This window comes from Triticum aestivum, chromosome 6A (genome assembly GCF_018294505.1).
Source record: "Triticum aestivum cultivar Chinese Spring chromosome 6A, IWGSC CS RefSeq v2.1, whole genome shotgun sequence".
NCBI lineage: Eukaryota > Viridiplantae > Streptophyta > Magnoliopsida > Poales > Poaceae > Triticum > Triticum aestivum.
In genome coordinates this window covers 228,092,211-228,112,902 of record NC_057809.1, presented here as the reverse complement: position 1 = coordinate 228,112,902, position 20,692 = coordinate 228,092,211, and positions in this window count along the sequence as shown.

The window sequence follows — 20,692 nt, the reverse complement described above, 5'->3', positions numbered from 1 at the left end:
TCATCGCGGAGCCCACTAAAGCATCACCACCAGAGGCTTTGCCGGCGAAGACTACTTTTGTCAGGATAACTTGTACTAGTTGTCTCCCTTTGAATATGGCCGTGGTGGGATCCCTTCCTGCCTACATTTGGGAAGAGGACCAAGGCCACTATAAATAGGACTTAGCCACCACCAGAGAGGGGGATTGGATCATTCAGGCCAACCTCACACCCACCAGCTCACCGAGCTCAAGAACACCTCACCTCATGAGGCTGCTCGACCACTGTACTAGTTCATCCTCAACCCCTCGAGGCAATCCACCACAAAGTTGGAGTAGGGTATTACACCGCAAGGTGTCCCGAACTAGGATAAACTGCTGTGTCTCTTGTCACTTGGGTTCGTCGAGCTAGGCCGTGGAATCATTGGGACGGTAGGTTGGGGAGAAGGAGTCCTTCGTACGTACCCCAGTGTTCGAACCTCTCAAGGGTCTACGGAGCCCAGAATCCGACATTTGGCACGCTAGGTAGGGTGCATCGAAGCTTCTCTCCCATCGACCGACTCGCCGCCGCTCCACCGTCTCCATGGCAGATTCTCGCCGAGCCCGTGCTGAGCGTCGAGCCGCTCTCGCCGCGCGCGTCGCCCAAACAGCGCCTGTCGGCGGGCCTCCCCATCGTTCTCCATCACCTTCCGCCAACGCCATCACCGGCTCGGCGGGGCATGAGCAGCAAGCTTCGTCGCAGCATCCCTCTATGCGGCGAGATGGATGCACCACCACACCGTCGCTGACCCCGGCCGGCTCGTCGTCCCACGCTCGTCATGACCCGGCGAACGCGCAGGTTGTGTTGCTCATGGCGCGTGAGCTCCTGCGCTACTGCCCCATCAATGACCTCTACGAAGACTGGCTGGACCGCATCGCCGAGCTAGTCAGCGCTGCCGGATTTCGGGTTCCGGCAAAACCCTTGAGGTTCGAACACTGGGGTGCGCACGAAGATCTCTTCCCCTCTAGCTCTCACCCTCACCGCAATCTCAAGTCTTAGCGCGTCGTACCCGCAGAACAAGGGACACGAGATTTGTACTGGTTCGGACCACCGATGCGGTGTAATATCCTACTCCAGTGTGGTGTGGTGGATTGCCTCTGGGCTGAGGAAGAACAGTTACAAGGGAAGAACAACCTCCTGAGGAGAGGTGCTCTTGTGCTTTGTGAGTTGATGCCATAGAGGATCGTCCTCCTTCTAAGGTGGTGGCTAGTCCTATTTATAGAGGCACGGGTCCTCTCCCCAAATATTAGGCGGGAAGGGATCCCACAACGGCGAGTTTGAAGGGGGACAGCTGGTACGAGCTATCCTGACAAAAGCTAGTCTTCGCCTGCCAAAGGCTTTGGTGGTGACGCCGTCCTGGGCTCCACGGTGACCTCCGTCCTGCCGTCCTACTGGTCTTGGTCTTGTTGCACCGATACGGAAACCTTTGCTTGACGCCTCGGGACTCCGCGCCTACGCTTGCCTCTTTAGCACCAAAGAGGAAACGAGGACACTACGCGCGCTGGTGCCCGCCTGGTTCCCGCCTGGCCTTGGTCGTCATGGCTTGCATCATGGGGACCTCGCGAGGTGCCCCTTGCCTTGATCTCTCTGCCCCTAGCGAGCCAGCCTGGTGAGGCCGCCCCAGAGGAGGTCTTGCGTCGTCCGCCACACGAGGCTTGGCCCCTTGCGAGGGTCTTGAGTGCTTGCTGGTGAAGATGGGCCATACAGGGCCGCTGCTAGAGCCACGCCGTGGGCCGCAGGCAGGCAAGTCCAGGGACTCCCGTTCCCAGGGCGTCGATGGTAGCCCCCGGGCCCAAGGCGCGCTCGAGCTTGGCTTCGAGGCAAAGCCAAAGGGCAAGTGCGGAGCGCCGCGGGACCTAACAGCCTACGACCCCGGTTGACACGTGGCGGTTGGTTGGTCGTGGGCGTCTCTGCTTCCCCACGCTGCCTCGACAACTGCCCGCCTGACAAAAGGCTAGCACGGGCTATGTTTTCCTTCATTGCTTTCCTTCATCTTGCTCCAAATCCCCTTTCTTGCCCTTCACTATGAGAGACTCCAGATCCACCCAGACCTTCGAGCTTGCTATTGATGGCACCCAAGAAATCCTGGGCTACCCCTTCGTCATCCTGGTATGATCCCGCGCTCGATGCGCCAAGCGTGTCGGAGAAGAATCTGGCCGTCGTGCGCTTGATAACGGTGGAGGGTGACAAGGAGAGGAAGACTGTGCTCCAGGTCGGCTCTGCCAAGCCTGAGGATTCTGGCAGCACCTTCTACCCCTTCTTCATGAGTAGCATCGTCACCGGGTTGGTTCCCCCCTTCTCCGACTTCTTCTACTCCGTCCTCAGTCACTACAAGATCCACGCCCTCCATCTTCATCCCAACTCCGTCCTTCTTCTGTCGATTTTCACCCTCTACTACGAGGCGTACGTCAGGGTGATGCCGTCTGTGGCGCTGCTGCGCCACTTCTTCTTTCTCCGGCTTAAGGAGGGCCCCTGCTCGGGGTGCGTTGGCTTCGTCGAGGCCAACAAGACCAATGCCATCTCGAAGGCCGGGAAGAAGCTCGAGGGCTTCAGGAGCAAGTGGGTCCTGATGGACGCCAAGCGCGTCCACCCCCGGCTTGTGCTGCCGTCGGAGATGCCTGTGTCACATGAGGGATGGCTTTGCGCAATGCTCACCGACCCGCGGGCGATGCGGGTGCTGGAGAAGATGACCGCCGACCTGAAGCCTGGCGATTAGAGAATGGCGAAGCTGACGGGGGCCATGATTGCGCAAGAATTCATGGCGCAACGCGTGGCTCCCCTCCAGTGGCGCCCACTGTGGAAACTTGGAGACGAAGGGGACGACCTCCGCCTGCGCCTGGAGCTCCTTTACGATGAGGAATTGCGCTCGGCTCTTTGTTCATTGGTCGGGGACGACCAAGGGTACCCACCTGATGGCCTTGTTCCCTTGTACAGCCGCCCGGATGGGGCGGAGGTTGTCGCCGCTCTGCCTGCCTTCAATGAGCGTGGGCTCGTGCCGCCTGCGCCCACAGACATCCTGGTGGCGACAACTCCGTTGGTCGTGTCTTCCGGCGATTCTCGTGAGGAGGGTGAGGAGGAAGAAGATGAAGAGGAGGAGCGTGACTCGGAGGCGACCCGCGAAGGGGCGGGGGAGACCTCCCCCTTATACAAGGCCGACATCCTCCGCACCCTACCTGATGATGATGACGAGGCCAATGTCCTCCTGGAAGGGGAGGAGCTACATACTGCAGGGGGCTCCTCAAAGTCCAAGGTTAGTCCTGGGAGGAAGTCATCGGTCGAGATCCCGACGAGAGGAAGTTCGGCGGTGGTCTCCCGAGACGACGCCCCTGTTGTGCCGCTGCCTAAGGCTGCTTCCAACCTGCCTGCTACCCCCTCTTCTGCGCCTAGAGCCCTTACCCCCGTGCCTCTAGATGGGAGGCTCTCAGGCTTCAAGCTTAGGAAGCAAAGGGACTACACCATGGTGGACCAGTGAGTATTCTTTTCTTGCCTTGTTCCTGCTTCTGCTATTAATTCTTGACGCCTTCTGCTGCTTGGCTAGGCCGACGCCCGCGGCGAAGAGGAGGAAGGAGGGCACGGTGGCACTACCCGGGACCAAACCACCCGCGGCGGTCGCTCCCTCCTCCGCAGGGAAAGACGATGGCGGTGCTCGTGCTTCCCCGGCCCGGTCGTCCTCACGAAACTTGGGGGAGCGTCCTCAGGAGGAGGCAGCCCCCATGGCCCCGTTGGCACCAAAGGTGCCAGCGTCCAGCTCGGCTACTGAGGTCCCCAAAGCTCAAGAGCCCTCAGCCTCCCAAGCCATCGTGACGATGCTGCCTCATCCTTCATCCACTGTTCGCAGACCACGGATCCTTCTGCCTCCTCCAACATCCTGGAGTGCGCTCTTTCTATACTGACCTTGTTGTGGGAGGATCTTCAAGGCACCGACCATCACCTGGTGGCCAGGCGCCTCGAGCTGATCTCTGGCTGGCTCCATTCCGTTGTGGCCGTTCGGGCGGTACTGAGCCAGGCTGCTATGGACTCCGAGAAGGACAAGCAGGCCATCACCCAAGCTGCGGCTGCCCGCGAGGCGGTGCTGAAGGATGCCGGAGCCGCCCAAGATCGTTGCCGGCTGCTGGAGGACGAACTGAAGACCATGCGCAGTGAGCGCATGGATGAAGCTCGGGGCCGCAGGGTGGAGGGGGAGAAGATGAAGGCCCGGGAGGACGCCGTCAAGGGTCGCGACGCCAAGTTGAGGCAGTTGGCAAAGGCACAGGCTGCGAAGCGCAGCCGGTTGGAGAAGCTGGAGCAGAAGGTGGAGGCGGACAAGGCCGAGCTAGAGGCCAAGGCATAGGTCTTGGTCGAAGACCGAACGACCTTCAAGCTCCTCGAGGAGAGGTCTTGCGTAGCGCTGCAGTTACTCTACAAGAAGGGCTTGGAGGAGCCGTTGGCCACCGACGACGAGGGCCCAACCTAGCTGCTTCCTTATCTGGTCGGGGCACTTGAGGAAGTCATGAGCGGTATCGGCCCCTTGGCAGAGGCAGAAGCCCGCATCCTTTCCTCAGCCACACTGACGCGCGTCTTTAGTCACCTCCATCTTCGCGATCATGTCGCCCACCACGACGAGCTGCTGGAGCCTGTGGACGCCGAGCACTGCACAGCTGCTGCCGAAGTTGTGAAAGGTCAGGAGGAGGCCCTGCTGAAGAGGTTCTGCGCCTTCGATCACGCGCCCTCAACTGGCGGTGTTGCTGATCCTGCAACTCCGATGGGCGATGCAGGTGAGGGCCGTGTCGCTACGGGAGAAGCGTCCCTTGCGGGCGACGGCGGCATCGAGGGATGACGAGGTGACCTACTGGTGGCTCCTTTCCTGTTTAGCTCCTGCGATATGCACCATGCCTCGTGGAGGCATTTGAACTTGCGTTTGGTATTCGGAAGAACAATATGTCTTCTAATATTTGCTTGAGATTTTGCGATTTCCTTCCCATTCGCTTTACGTTCTACATCGGCAGGGCCCGACCCCGCGCATACCTCAGCCGCCATTGGGTCGTCTGGATCACCAAGACGGACCAAGGAGTGAGGGGCTACATGGTCAGTTAGGCTCCTGAGTCGTGATGCTCAGGAGTCCCCCTTGACGCGCAAACAGCTTATAGAAAGGAGATCTAGGAGTAGGCCTAGTGTTCTACGTCAGCAGGGCCCGACCCGGCACATACCTCAGTCATCATTGGACCATCCGGATCACCAGCACGGACCAAGGAGTGAGGGGCTACGTGGCCAGTTAGGCTCCTGAGTCGCGATGCTCAGGAGTCCCCCTTGACCTTCAAACGACCTTCATACCTTGGCTCCGCTTGGGAGGGCACGCGACGACCAGGTCCGAGGGACCTGGCAGGGTGGTGTACGCTTGGGCGTGACCCGAGCGCAGCCCCCGTGCCCAGCCCCCTCACGTGACTCTCCCGAGGGGAGGTGTTGCGATGAGGCCAGACACTAAGCTCGGAGGCTCCCTGAGGTTGATACGGCCGTGAGGCCGCCCTCAGTTGTTTATCACCAGCGCGGAGCATAGCGCTTCCGCACTTGCATGGGCATAGCCGCTCCTCGGCAGTGTCGACTGCCAACATAGAGCATGGTGCTTCCACTGGTGCGTGGGCGAGGGATCCCTTTGAGTGGAGCCCCGGGGCGTGTACATCCCCGCCCTGACATGTGGCTTGCACGGCAGGGCTAGACGAGGTGTGTCTGGGAACTCGTGAGCCAGCGCGGGACTCACGAGGCCCTACCTCAAGGCGGGTTGTGCCTGGTCTTGGTTCTTGTTGTCTGCGGTGGTCCTCCGAGATGGTTAGACAACCTGCGCCGATCGAATCTCCTGAGGTTATCGCACGAGAAGGCCAAGCACCAACGACCTCAGGTGGTGACGTGAATGGGGCCGGCCCGCCAGACAGAGCTCAGCAGTTGGATATATCGACGCTGCAGGGATGGACCCGAGCACAAACGTCATGCCTGGCCTTCTTATGCGAAGGATCCTAAAGAAAGACGATCGGCGCACGGCTCCCGTGGTGGGTGATAATCAAGCAGGTAGTGACCATAAGAAACTCATGCATGGAGAGTAAACTAGCTTATGTAAATGTAAGAACGATACATGCCACTAGGTCGGACCCGAGCGGCCTGGGGAAGATAGCCCAAGGGGCACCCCCAGCAGGGTAAACTAAAGATGCAAGAGGATACATGCCGCAGGGACAGGCCCATGCGACCGAATAATGCAACCCGAGGGGCGCTCCGAGCTAAATGAACTTGGAAAATGTCACCTGGTTTTATTGTCGAAGGAGCGTTGGGTAGCTGAAGGTGCACGCTGAAGAAGCCGCTCCTCACAAGCCGTTGAGACCCTGAGCCTCGGGAGGCTCTGAGGGCTCAGGTGGCCTCCTAAGGACCATCTCCATCTCCTCCAGGACCGCGTGATGCCTGCGGAAAGAACAGTGGCAGGACAAAAACGTGATTATGGGTTATGCTCTCCTCTCGAACTAACCTGTAGGAATCTCCGGAGCTCAACTATAGTGGCCTCGCCGGCCACCCCTTTTTACACGATTCGCTTGTGCGTTAAAGGGGGGACTCTTGAGCATCGCGCCTCAGCAGCTCTTAATGACTCTCCAGCCCTCACCCCCTGGCCTTGACCATGGCACTGTGACCTGGCATACCAATGGCGGTTTAGCCTCGCTTGAGGGACGGGACCCGAGGATGCAGAGCATTCAGATGAGCAAGTAAAGGGGAGACCGGCGTGGCCTTACCTAGTAGCATCACCGCTGAAGCACAAACCGGGCTTTGTGCAAGGAATCACCACAGGCTTGCCAAAAGATAAGTCATCTCCATGTAATGAAGTGAAACTCTCTGTCTAAAGCCCTCCCTCTCATAAACTCGCTCCGGCAGTACTGCTTTCCTTTTCGGCCTCCCGGGAGCTGCTTGCATGCGAAAGGGGACTTCCTGAGCATCGCACCTCGGGGGATCTTACCAGACCTCGGGCCGCTCACCTCCTGGCCTTGACCACGACATCGCGACCTGGCATACCAGCAACGGCTGAAGCCTGCCTGGGGACTGGGAACTGATGTCGTAGAGCGCTAAAGCTACCCCGAGGACGAAAAGGGGGAGTGATGCCTGAGTGAGACATGCAGCGGCAATCCCATGATAAGAAAAAACGATGGAACACAAGCATTACAAGTTCTTTACATACCCCCACGGGGTTCGTTTCGATTCCTCGCAGGGAACAAAAGAAGAATGACCTCAAGAGGCCCCGACTACGGGCACCGCTGCCGACGCCATCAACAGTGGGCCACGTGAGGCTGACGCCAACCCCATCTGAATGATCATCGGCGCCGGACGGACTTTGTCGCGGCACTCCGGGCACGGCGAGAGCTTGGGGCACGTAGTTGTCGTCGCTCGACTCTGCAGACTCGCCAGGCTTGGGAGAGTCGCTGGACTCCCAAGAGTCATCGCTGCTGCTGGAGGAGCTGTCAGCAAGACCAACGGCAGGCGCTGTGCCAGTCGCTTCACAGTGCTAGCGGTCTCCTCCGGGGTAGCACTCTAGGTGGCGGCCTTCCTCGTCGAAGACCTTCAAGAACATCATGCAGGCACCATCATACTCAAAGTGGATGGCGAGGGCCCACTTCGCGCGGCAGGCGCGGGCGACCTCGCCCCATCCATGAGTCATGAAGATCTTGCCGGGGAGACGACCTCAGCCTCTGCCCTAGTGGCCAGACTGCAGCACCCAGCGTGCTGCAGCCACAGCTCGAGCGGACCCCTCGGCGGATCTCTTTGGCAAAGAACTGCGGGAACCGGATCCACGTGCGCGGTGGCATTGCCGCCCACATCACGAACTCATGTGAGGAAGCTTCGGCGTGGGTTCGCAGGCCGGACAGTCGTGCAGCCCCAGCCTGGTCCTCGCTGTCGTGGCTCGTGCGGCATGGAGCGTTACTACCTTCCCCCAAACCTGGCGCCCAAGCGTACAGAGGGAGTGGGAAGCCGGTGGGTGGCCGCTCGTACCAGGGCCGCGTCACCTCCTGCCTCACCTCGACATTGTGAGGACGCCGGTACGTCTTCTTCGGCGGAAGCAGCTCAGGCTCCACGAGGGGGGGTCTTTCCTTTTTCCACTATGAAAAACCTCCTAATCGGTGCCATGGGTGTTTCGAAAAGTTAGCCAGATGGAGGGACCAGGAGGAAGGAGAGCAAGCGGACTGCGAGAAGACAGAGATGAGCAAGGGGGGCTCCGCCCCTTTCCTCATTTATAGCCAGGAGGAGGCCAACCACCGGTCACCACGGTCGCACGTAATGATGATTTTCCTCTGCATGCAGTAGAGTCTCGTTAAGTCGGACAGTTGCTGAGGCAGCATGGGGAAGCGGAGGTGCCCACGTCCCATCAATCGCCACACGTCGATCAAGGCCACAGGCGGTTGGGGCCCGCGGCGCTCCGCGCTTGCCCTTTGGCTTCGCCTCGAAGCCAAGCTCGAGCACGCCTTGGGCTCGGGGGCTACTGTCGGCGTCTTGGGAACATGGGTACCCAGACTTGCCTACCTGCGGCCCAAGGCGTGGCTCCATCAGCGGCCCGGTACGGCCCAGTTCCAGCAGCAACGAGTCAAGACCCTCGTGAGGGACCAAGCCTCGCAAGGCGGTTGACACAAATACCTCCCAGGGGGCAGCCTCACTAGGCTGCCTCCTGAGGAGCGGAGACATCAAGACAAGGTGCACCTTGCGAGGTTCACATGACGTGAGCCATGCCGACCAAGGCCAGGCGGGCGCCAGCGGGCGCAGCGTACTAGTTTCCCCTTTGGTGCCAAGGGGGCAAGTGTAGGCGCGGAATCCTAAGGAATTAGGCAAAGGTTTCCATATTGGTGCAACAAGACCAAGACCGCCAGGACGACATGACAGAGGTCATCGCGGAGCCCACTACAGCGTCACCACCAGAGGCTTTGCAGGCAAAGACTACTTTTGTTAGGATAACTTGTACTAGTTGTCTCCCTTTGAATTTGGCCGTTGTGGGATCCCTTTGCGCCTACATTTGGGAGGAGGACCAAGGCCACTATAAATAGAACTTAGCCACCACCAAAGATGGGGATCAGATCATCCAGGCCATCCTCACACCCACCAACTCACCAAGCTCAAGAACACCTCACCTCCTGAGGCTTCTCGACCACTGTACTAGTTCATCCTCAGCCCCTCGAGGCAATCCAACACGAAGCTGGAGTAGGGTATTACACCGCAAGGAGGCCCAAACCAGGATAAACTATTGTGTCTCTTGTCCCTTGGGTTCATCGAGCTAGGATGTGGAATCGTTGGGCCGGTAGGTTGGGGAGAAGGAGTCCTTCGTATGCACCCTAGTGTTTGAACCTCTCAAGGGTCTGCGGAGCCCGAAATCCGACAATAAGCGAGCATTAAGCATAACTAACACCGAATAATGCACCACAAGTAGGATGTAATTTCATTGCACAACTATTGACTTTCGTGCTTGCATAGGGAATCACAAACCTTAACACCAATATTCTTACTAAAGCATAATTACTCATCAACATGACTCACATATCACATCATCATATCTCAAAACTATTACAAGGAATCAAGTTTATTTTGTCCAATGATCTTCATGGAAGTTTTTATTATATCCTCCTTGGATATCTATCACTTTGGGACTATTTTCATATGTTCCTATTAATAAGCTCAAACAAATATAAGTGAAGAACATGAGCATAAAATTTTTCTTCTCTCAAATTAATATAAGTGAAGCAAGAGAGAATTTCTTAAAAAATTTAATAACTCTCGAATAAATCTAAGAGAAGCATGATACGTCTCCAACGTATCTATAATTTTTGATTGTTCCATGCTATTATATTATCTGTTTTGGATGTTTAATGGGCTTTAATATGCACTTTTATATTATTTTTTGGGACTAACCTATTAACCGAAGGCCCAGTGCAAATTGCTGTTTTTTTGCCTATTTTAGTGTTTCGCAGAAAAGGAATATCAAACAGAATCCAAACGGAACGAAACCTTCCCGAGGGTCTTTCTTGGAACTAACTTCACCCAGGAGACTTGGAGGACAAGTCTGGAAGTCCGTGAAGCTTCCACGAGGCAGGGGGCGCCTAGGGGGGTAGGCGCGCCCCCACCCTCATGGGCCCCACGGAGCTCCATCGACCTACTTCTTTCGCCTATATATACTCTTTTACCCTGAAAAGATCCAAGAGAGCCACGAAACCACTTTTCCATGGCAGCAACCTTCTATACCCATGAGATCCCATCTGGGGGCCTTTTCCGGCGATCTGCCGGAGGGGGATTCGATCACGGAGGGCTTCTACATCAACACCATAGCCTCTCCGATGATGTGTGAGTAGTTTGCCACAGACCTTCGGGTCCATAGTTATTAGCTAGATGGCTTCTTCTCTCTCTTTGATCTTCAATACAAAGTTCTCCTCGATGTTCTTGGAGATCTATTCGATGTAATACTCTTTTGCAGTGTGTTTGCCGAGATCCGATGAATTGTGGGTTTATGACTTTGATTATTTATGAATATTATTTGGTTCTTCTCTAAATTCTTATATGCATGATTTGATATCTTTGCAAGTCTTTTCGAATTATCGGTTTAGTTTGGCCTACTAGATTGATCTTTCTTGCAATGGGAGAAGTGCTTAGCTTTGGGTTCAATCTTGCGGTGTCCTTTCCCAGTGACAGTAGGGGCAGGAAGGCACATATTGTATTGTTGCCATTGAGGATAAAAAGATGGGGTTTATATCATATTGCTTGACTTGTCATCTTGCCTAATGTGTTACTCTGTTCTTATGAACTTAATACTATAGATGCATGCTGGATAGATGTCGATGTGTGGAGTAATAGTAGTAGATGCAGAATCGTTTCGGTCTACTTGACACGGACATGATGCCTATATTCATGATCATTGCCTTAGATATCATCATAACTATGCGCTTTTCTATCAATTGCTCGGCAGTAATATGTTCACCCACCGTAATATATGCTATCATGAGAGAAGCCACTAGTGAAACCTATGACCCCTGGGTCTACTTTACATCATATAAGTTTCCGATCTATAATTTTAGTTTACTTTTTATTTTGCAATCTTTATTTTTCAATCTATACAACAAAAATACCAAAAATATTTATCTTATTATCTTTGTCAGATCTCACTTTTTCAAGTGGCCGTGAATGGATTTACAACCCCTTTATCGCGTTGGTTGCAAGGTTCTTGATTGTTTGTGCAGGTACTAGGCGACTTGCGTGTAGTCTCCTACTAGATTGATACCTTGGTTCTCAAAAACTGAGGGAAATACTTACGCTACTTTGCTGCATCACCCTTTCCTCTTCAAGGGAAAAACAATGCATGCTCAAGAGGTAGCAAAGCATAGAGAGGAATTCTAACAAGTCATGGCATAATTTTGACTCTCCCAAATACTCCCTCCGTTCCGAATTACTCGTCACAGAAATGGATGTATCTAGATGTATTTTAGTTCTAGATACATCAATTTCTGCGACGAGTAATTTGGAACGGCGGGAGTAGGTGTGTCCAACAAGGATTCATGACTAAGAACACAAAGAAAAACAAGCAAATACTCATATCATATAAGACGCTCCAAGCAAAACTCATAATATGTGACGAACAAAAATATAGTTTCAAGTAAAATACCGATGGTTGTTAGAAGAAAGAGGGGATGCCACTCGGGGGCATCCCCAAACTTAGTTGCTTGATCTCTACTCCTAATGGAGTAGTTGGTACCCTGGTACACTGGTTTTATTTTTGTCTGGTTTTTTTCGTCCCGTCTCTCCTTGGTTTTTATCTCTTTCCGCACCATATATTTTTTCATCGAATTCTCCCATGTCGTACCACACATCGTCTAATTTGTTTCCTTCCCAATCGATCTCCTTCATGGTCCCCCCCCCCACAAAAAGAAAATCCTCCCAGATTTTGATCTTCTTTTCAATTCTTTCCAAACTCGGAGAGGGGAGCGTGCCGATGCACTACCGCCCGCCATGCCGCTACCACCGCTCACGTGGTTGTTCTCCTCCGTCCATCCCCAACTCCAACTCGATCTCCAGCTACCGTGACAACGTAGATGGCTAGTCTAGGACTCTGGGTACACGTACCCGCCGCTCATCAGAGAAGATACCATTGCACCCATCCTCACACCGGAGCCACCTTCGCCAAGATCGACGAGACCACTGGATCTCGTGGAGCTGGACATAGGGGACTGCATCCGCAAGGACAAGAAGCAGGTCGTACGCCCCTGAAGAATAGGAGCACCACCGCCGGGTAATCCTGCAAGCAGGATGTCGTGCTCCAGGCCCTCCCTTCCACCTTCAGTCGAGAAGATCCAGCACGGCTGCACCAACCCTGCTTCTCATGTTGATGATGCGCCCTTCAAGGATGTAGTGCCGCATGGGGATGGCAAGATCTGCATCATCAACGTGCAGGTACACACATTGATGCTTGCAGTTATAGTTCCATGTCCTGATCCAAAATGCTACAGGGATCTGATTTTTATTTTTGTTTCGTGATTATTTTTGAGCATTTGTGCTTTAGTTTGTTAGCTTGGATGGATTTGTGGCCTCGCCTCATCAGGTCCCAGCACAAAAGTGCGTAGCGAATAGATACATGCAGCGTGGGACAAAAAGAAAAAAATTAAGTACATTTTGTTGATCCAAAAATTATGTTATACACTAGATCAATTATCTCATCGAGCCACCGGCACTGTCCCTGGACTCTAGTTCCATGTGTGATGGATTTCGCTATTGTACCAAGTATTTGCTCAATGTATTGGCATTCATTCATATTATTGGCCGGCGGTTATGGTTTTCTATTTTATGAACTGAACCCTCAAGGGTCGCCAAGTTCAGTTTTAGAATAGAAGTTGCGGGATAAGCTCTTTCAGTCTATGGATGGACAGCTGAATGCGCAAGATAGATGATGTTCGGAATTTGGATCATGAGCTTACAACAATGATCATGCGAGATTCTGGACATGGCGTGCAAGGTCGATATTGATGGCAGCACATATACTCATCAGTTGCACTACTGCACGTCAGGGAGGATGAAACTTGATACTTGTCAGAGATGGTTTAGTAATGTCATATTTTATTTCTCTCTGACAAGTACCAAGTTTCATCTTGTGTGCAGATTCATATGGCAAGTAGAGCTTTCCGCAAAGGACCTCCAGCGAATGTAAAGGCGCTTCACATCATAATTGGAGGAGCAAATGTTGATGGACCCTCAATCCCAGTACCACCAAATCCCAAGCATAAGGAAGCACGTTAAATTACTTGCACTCCATCAAATTGCAGAAAAATAATGTGTGGGGCCTCCAAGATTAGTGATGAGTATTACATGGCTACAAAGTTGATTGTCTCGAACCTTCAAACCGCAGCTTCTTTTATGCAATGAAGAAAAATGCAGGGGTACTTCATTGGCTCAAGCGACATTGCGAGGAAAGGAAGTAGTTTCTCCTCATGTGTACTGTCATGTACTAGTAATGCAATCATAACCTTGTTTGAATTGTGTGTAATGCAATGATAAACATGTGACATGGTTGATGATTTTGTGATGGCAACAAAGAAAGTATTGACACTGCTCTTAATCAGGTTGTTTATTGTTAGAATAGTATAATCAGCACTTAAACCTATTCTCCAGAAAAACAAGGGCGTTCTTGTCATTTCAGCATGTTTCAGCAACAGCCGCAGCTGCTACATCACAACCACAAAACGACTGCACCTTAGCTCCAACCTTCTAGCTACAACTAGCAGCTACAGCTGCTCCTTCTAGCCGGAGCCGTTGTAGCTGCAGCCGAAGAAGCTGCAGCCCAAACAAACACACCCTTATATCATTTGATGGGAGCCAATGCCAAGGACTTTTTGTGTCCCCATTTCTGTAGCATCATCATGTTTAGTCATCCCAATTTTAGAATCTCATTATGTGATGCCTAACTAGTTTGACCGAATATGAATCCAGTTATTTGTTGTAATTTATAGTACAATTTTTTGATATGATGGGTTGTTTGCAATGTCTGCTTACTGTTGTTATAGGACATCAGATTTCAATACCCCTTTGTAATAATTTCTTAGGTGATTTGTTGGACAAGCACACACCCAGATTTTGGGGATTAATAACATAAGTATGCAACTACATTGGGGTTGTCATCGTCGCGCTCCATTCCTGCCCCACCGCCGCTGCTGCCAACATGCTCTCTGCCCAAGTGCTGCCTCTGGGTTGCTATTCTCCATGCTCACGCACTGCCTCTAGGACACAATGCAACTCGGTTTCCCAAGAGTGCATTCTTAAGGACTGGCACACCCAATTATTTTCCTCGCCGGCACATCGACATGGCTTATAATATGATTTATCATTTTAGCTGCGCGAAATTGGTTTTTCCACTGGTTTGCTCAGCGCATTTTAGTTGAGTGCACTATATCATTCATGTGTGCAGTTCTCATATACTAGCTTGTGCAATCAATCACCAGTACATCATTTTTTTAGAAACTAAAGGCACAAAATGATGCTTCTAATTATGTTTTCTTCTTGTTATTTGTCAACTCAACTCACAAAAATTTCATCAACTTCATGGGTAAAACTCGATTCCTGACAGTCAATTCCATTGATTATTTTGTAGTGAGATCAATCAACACATGCTTCAGCCACTTGGTGTCGCCAGCTTTCATACAATTGCCCAATGACCCTTTGATTTAATTTTGCCTCTGACGCTCAGCTACTCAGGTAATTACTAGAATAAAGGTTAGACTTTTTACTATTTTGATGTGAGGTTACTAATGGAGCACCAATTATAGCCATTGTGGACTTGATATCCAAATTTTCAGCTGGTTTGTACAGAATGAGAATATATTATGTTTGTTCATAAGTTATTCGGATAACCAGAGTGACCTTTTCTGTTAATGATATCATCATAAAAGTTGTGGCACTTGCCTTAAGTAATGCCCCTGAAGCAAATGGAATACAACATGGTTTTTTTTGCCAATTAAGTCTCTCTGTTTTATAAGACAACTAGCTTTTGTTGTAAATCCGATGTATTAGACGCAAGCCTTCGTGGTTTACACATTATTGGCCAAAAAATATTTTGTGTTTCAATGTACACGAGTGACTGATAAGAGGTATTATATGGAGAATCTTACCAAGCGGATAGTAGTTTAAGCTTGAACATACACATGATGATTAGTCCATATATATTGCATTGGAGTTGCCCTTGTCGAGAAAAATATACAGGGCTATGCATTTTCCCCTGACTCGTGCACGGACAAGCCAAGAGTGGGGTACCAGCTTAAATGAGAGATTGAAGGACCAAAACATTTGAAGAACCAACATGCAGTTCAGAGAGTCCAAGATCAGGACAGAGGAGCAAGATATCGGCAAGAGACGGGCCTCCCTTGCTGGGCAGGCGAGCCCGGCAATGGGTGAGGCCACCGCTAGAAGCAGGCAACCCAGGCACCCCGGCAAGGTCTTCCGGGGCTCGCAGAGGCAGAACCACCCCACCAACCACTCAAGCACGACCCGCGTCATCAATTAGTGTGGTGTCAAGCCGCAGGGTGATTAAGTAGCAACCATTCTACACATGGCAGCCACTCCCTACAGAAGAAACCCACAGATGACACCCGTCCTGCGACGTGTCAAGAGACCAGGCAAGGAGCTAGCTAGATAGCCCAGCAAGCCTTGTCGGGCAACCAATGATGTGACACTAAGCGGTGCATTTAATGCACCCTGTCAGCCCGTAGAGTTAGGTATGATAGCATTGTTTGCTATCATATCAATGGATAATGACTACTTTGCCATTGTGGTGACCCCTTAATCTATAAAAGGAGGCCCATGGCACCCGTAGGAGGGGTTAGAAGGTTAGAAAGTTGACGAACCCATACCACCATATGTGCATAGTCATTACAGCCCTACGGCAACCCCTGCCGGGCAAGTGAACTATGTTCCACCATCCTCATTCCACCATCAATCCACCAAAGCAAGAGTAGGGTCTTACGCCTCGTGGCAACCCGAACCTGGCTAAATCGCTTGTGTGCTCTCTGTCGTGCTGCCGTGCACTGGTTTGCTCTTCGTGCAATGCGACGTCCCCCTGACGTACCAACAAGGGGCCTCCTGGTCCCATAGGTGGCCGTGGATATCCCGCGACATCTTTGGCGCGCCAGGTAGGGGGCTTGATAGCGCGAACCTGAAGGCGTGCGCAGCACGTCATCTTCATCACCATCTCCATCTTCGACGGTGTCATCAACTGTGGCGCTCGCGGAGACGCAGAAGCAAAGCAGGGGGCCTCCCCGCGCCGTCCTATCGCTCTCCAAGCTTCGCCGTGGCAACGGTTATGGCCAAGACCACCACTGACGGCGGTAGATTTATCCTGGTGGCTCGTATGGCATTCTCGCCATTCGGGCACCATCCGGAGGAAGGGGCACAAGCCGTGCGGGCGCGAGCTCCCTCCTTACTGTCCCTCCCCCTCGTTAGCAGTCGAGCTGCTTTAGCCTAGGCATTGTCGACATTGACGATTACCACGCGACGCTCGGTCCAGTATTTCCCCTGCTGTGGGTAATCTTGAGCAAAGCGCTGGTATGAGTCGGTCGATTGATGTCCTGGGAATCATGCTTCAGCAAGGCTGCCTGCATTGGCACGACCCATGCGATGGCAGCCGCCGCACTGACTCGAGGGGAAGGGAGCAAAAAGGGAAGAGGACAAGGGAAGCCCAGCACCGTGCCCCGATGCCCGCCCTTCTACTTCTCCAGGTGTGGCGGACGCGTCGAACATGCACGACCCGTCAGAAGAAAAAGAAGCTTAAAACAAAACCTAAGTACACGTTATCACTTCTTGTTGATGCGTTTCAGATTTTTGCAGTCGTTTATCCCTTAACTCTAGTGAGTGTTTGTATCGAGAGGTCCCTCATGTGACGGAACCTTGGCTAGTTTCTTCGATCGCACCATCATCCTGTCTCGAGCCACGCTCGCAGGTCGAGAGGCTGCATCAAGAGCTACCTAGGAAAAACCTGCTGAGACGCATCCACGCCAAGATGACTCTTAATGACCAGACCCTTACGACAATCGTGGCAATATGATATTGGCAAGCATACAGAACATGGATAGGAATTGATCATACAAACACGAGCATATAGAGTTCGAAGGGATAAACACACATTTAAGGACCCAGCTAGAAGTATCAGCTTCACACAAACACTAGAGATAAAACGACTAAAAACAAAATATATATCATGTTCCATTACAGGGCTCGTGGAAACGACTGTGGCCCGATACTTGGCCCTGTGGCTAGGAAGAACAACTTAAATGCGAAGAACCCTGTCGGCACTGGAGGGGGGGTAGCTTTCTCCTCAGCGGCGGCAACGTCAGCACCCGCTGGCGCCTTCTTGAAGCCGTCATCAAGATCGAGTTCTTGGTGGCGGCAGGCGATGTTGCTCAAGACCATGAATAGGGCATTGCGAGCGAGCCTCCATGACTCGGTCGCGAAACGCTCGGCCCTCCCCTCTTCATGCACCTTCCCCTTGTCGATTAACTCGTTGAAGAAAAGCCCCAGCTTGACACCCGGGACCTCCTGCTCACTGGCTGAGTAGACTGGGTCGTCCATGCCCACCACCGCAACTTGGGCGCCAAGACGTTCTGCAATGTCAATCAGGCTCTTGATCCAGAGGTTGCTCATGTTGACCCGATTCTTCATCATGTCCTCCGCATCTTGCCGGAGACGCTTGGCGGTTTCCAACTCCTTGGATAGCAACTGCTGCCGGGACTCAAGGGATTCCGCTGACAGCTCTAGCGAACCGATTCTCGCCTTCATGTCAAAGATGTTGCCGTTGGCGGTCTCAAGGCTTTGGGTCTTGGAGGAGAGCTGCAACTGCACATCAGCCAGGTGTAGCTCTACCTGCCATGCTTCCTCTTTGAGTGCCCCCACCTTCTTGGCGCTCTCGGCAAGGTCCTTGTTCAGTTCGGCCACCTGCCGGTCGAGCTCGGCCTTGGCGGAAGACGCGGCGTCCAAATCTTCAACAAGCTTCTTCAGTTGGGCGGCATGGTCAGTGGCAAGGGTGTCCAGGGCAGCTCCATGCTTATCTTCCAATTCCTTGGTGCGTTGTTGCAGCAGAGCCTCTAGACTTTCATCCTTGGCATGAAGGGTAGTTTCAAGATTCTGCTCCCGAAGGGAGATCTCTCGCTCCCTAGCATCCAAAGATGCCTTGCAGTCTGCCAAGCGTGTCTCCCACATCGTGACATCCTCCCTCATCATCTGGAGGGTCTCTTGCTGCCTCATGAGCGCCTTGAACCGCTTGTGATGCCATACACGCAGCTCCAGGCACTTGTCTTTCAGCTTCTGATCTACCTTGACGGCGGATTTGCACTGTTCCTTAAGCTCCTACCACTTTAGACGGTGTCGGGCATGCATTTCCTTCATGCCCGCCGCCATGGACTCTATGAAGGACAAATCCCTAGTGATGGCAGCTGAGTCGTCGGCCTCCTCGCCTCCCAGGTGCAGCGGTGCCAGAAGGCGTTGAAGCTCTTCGTTGAGCTCTGCGTCTATCAAGAACAGGCCGGGGCCTCCGATATCAGGTGGCGACAACACCTTAGCCAGCGTGTTTAAGGAAGACGGCGGGGCCTCAGCGATGTCCCCATAAGAAGGGAGTGGACCCATGGTTTGAAGAGGAATATTTGCCTTGATAACCACTTCCTCTACCGGGGCGCTCTCTAGAGAGTGCTCCACCACTGCCAAGGAACTTTGTGTTTCCCCAGCAGCAGGATCCCGCCCCTCAACAGCTGCGAGCTTCACGGCCTCATCCGCGGCAGACCTCCCTATGCCAGCCACCACCTCCAGCAAATCTCATTCTTCAGTTTGGGGGGGCTGCATGCGGGAGGGCCACACTAGTAGAAAAAGGGTCAAACGTGAAGCACATTAGTGCCGGTTTGAATTTTAGCCGGCACTAATGTGTACATTAGTGCCGGTTCCAACGACTAGCCGGGCCGCTCTCATTAGTACCGGTTCATGGCGAACCTTTAGCACCGGTTCGTGCCACGAACCGGTACTAAAGTGAGTGGTGGTAGGATGTTGTCAGTCCGGGGCCCCTCCAGCACCTTTAGTACCGGGTCGTATCACGAACAGGTACTAAAGGTCGTCCTACATAGACCCTTCGTCCACCCGAGCTTGCTCTGTTCTTCCCCTTTCCCCTCTCCTCTCTGTTCTTTTCCCTCTTCCTCTCAAGCTCATCACACATTTTGCCCAATATTTGAAGGCCCCCATCCATTCAAATGATCACAAAGGTTAGCAACTTTTTCCTTTCATCTCTCATTGCTAGATTAGCTCGTGCAATGCTTTATATAGTGATTGATTTTTGAGTTTAGTAATTTGGGAGGAATTATATATATGTGCTAGTATTTGATTTATATGCAATTTTAGGTCAAAAATAACACTTAGTTTGCATATGTAGGTGTGGTTTACTTAGTACCTTCTAAATCTCCGTCGTAACCACCGTCGGTCGCTCGCAACGTCCCGTCGCCAGCACCACCTTGTGGTGAGCCTCTTGTTCATGAAGTTTTATATAAAAAATTGATGTTTGTGTGATTTGGATATATAGTTACTCATATAATTATCTTACTCATACGTTGTTTGTTATACATAGTGCCATCATTTTGATATCCGTCCCCGTCGGCCCTCGTCCGGGTTATGATTCAGATGTGGTATATTCTCTTTTAAAACTATTCATTGCATTTCGTGTTTATGACAAATTATGCCCATCAAGTTGACATAGATATTTGTATGTAGGAGGTAGTTGAACCGGAAATTCCAACCAACCCTATTGTTGAGAGGTTAAATTTAGTTGAAAGAGAAAATGAGGATTTGAAGGAAAAATTGAAAAGAATTGAGGGGGGAAGATGGAATTGGAGTTGCATGTTGCCGATGTCGTCGATGATCACAAGATTAAGATGGAGAAAATGCGCTTGAAGATTAGAAAGATTAGAAAATATGCCATTCATAGTGAGGCTTGGTATCATTATGTTGTTGGATCAATTGTTACCTTAGTTGCAATCTTGATCGCATTTGTTGTTGCATTTAAATTCTTTAGCTAGAGAGTTATTTGTTTGTTGCATTTAAGTGTTGTATGATCTTTATGTATGAACTTTATGTATTGTATTAATTTGATGTTTTCGGTGCTGTGTATTGAAGATGAGCCGCAATGGATGTACGATGACCGATGCTCTCCCGAGTTCATTAATGGCGTGCGTACTTTTCTGCTTGTGGCTAAGGCAAACAAGCGAGCGGATGGTTTTATGCATTGTCCATGTGCTGGCTGTAAGAATGGTCACAATTACTCTACGTCAAGAACCATTCACGTCCACCTGTTTGAGTCCGGTTTCATGCCCACTATAATGTTTGGACCAAGCATGGAGAAAGAGGGGTTATGATGGAAGACAATGAAGAAGAAGAGGACGACAACAACTATCCTAGCCATGGGTTCCCTAAATATGATGATACAACAATGAGGGAAGAAGCTGAGCCGGTAATGCGGGAAGAAGCTGAGCCGGCAATGTGGGAAGAAGCTAAAGAAGAGGCATCGGATGAGCCCGTTGATGATCTAGGTCGGGCCATTGCCGATGCAAAGAGAAACTGCGCAAGTGATTTGGAGAAGAAGAAGTTGCAGCGCATGTTGGAGGATCACAAAAAATTGTTGTACCCAAATTGCG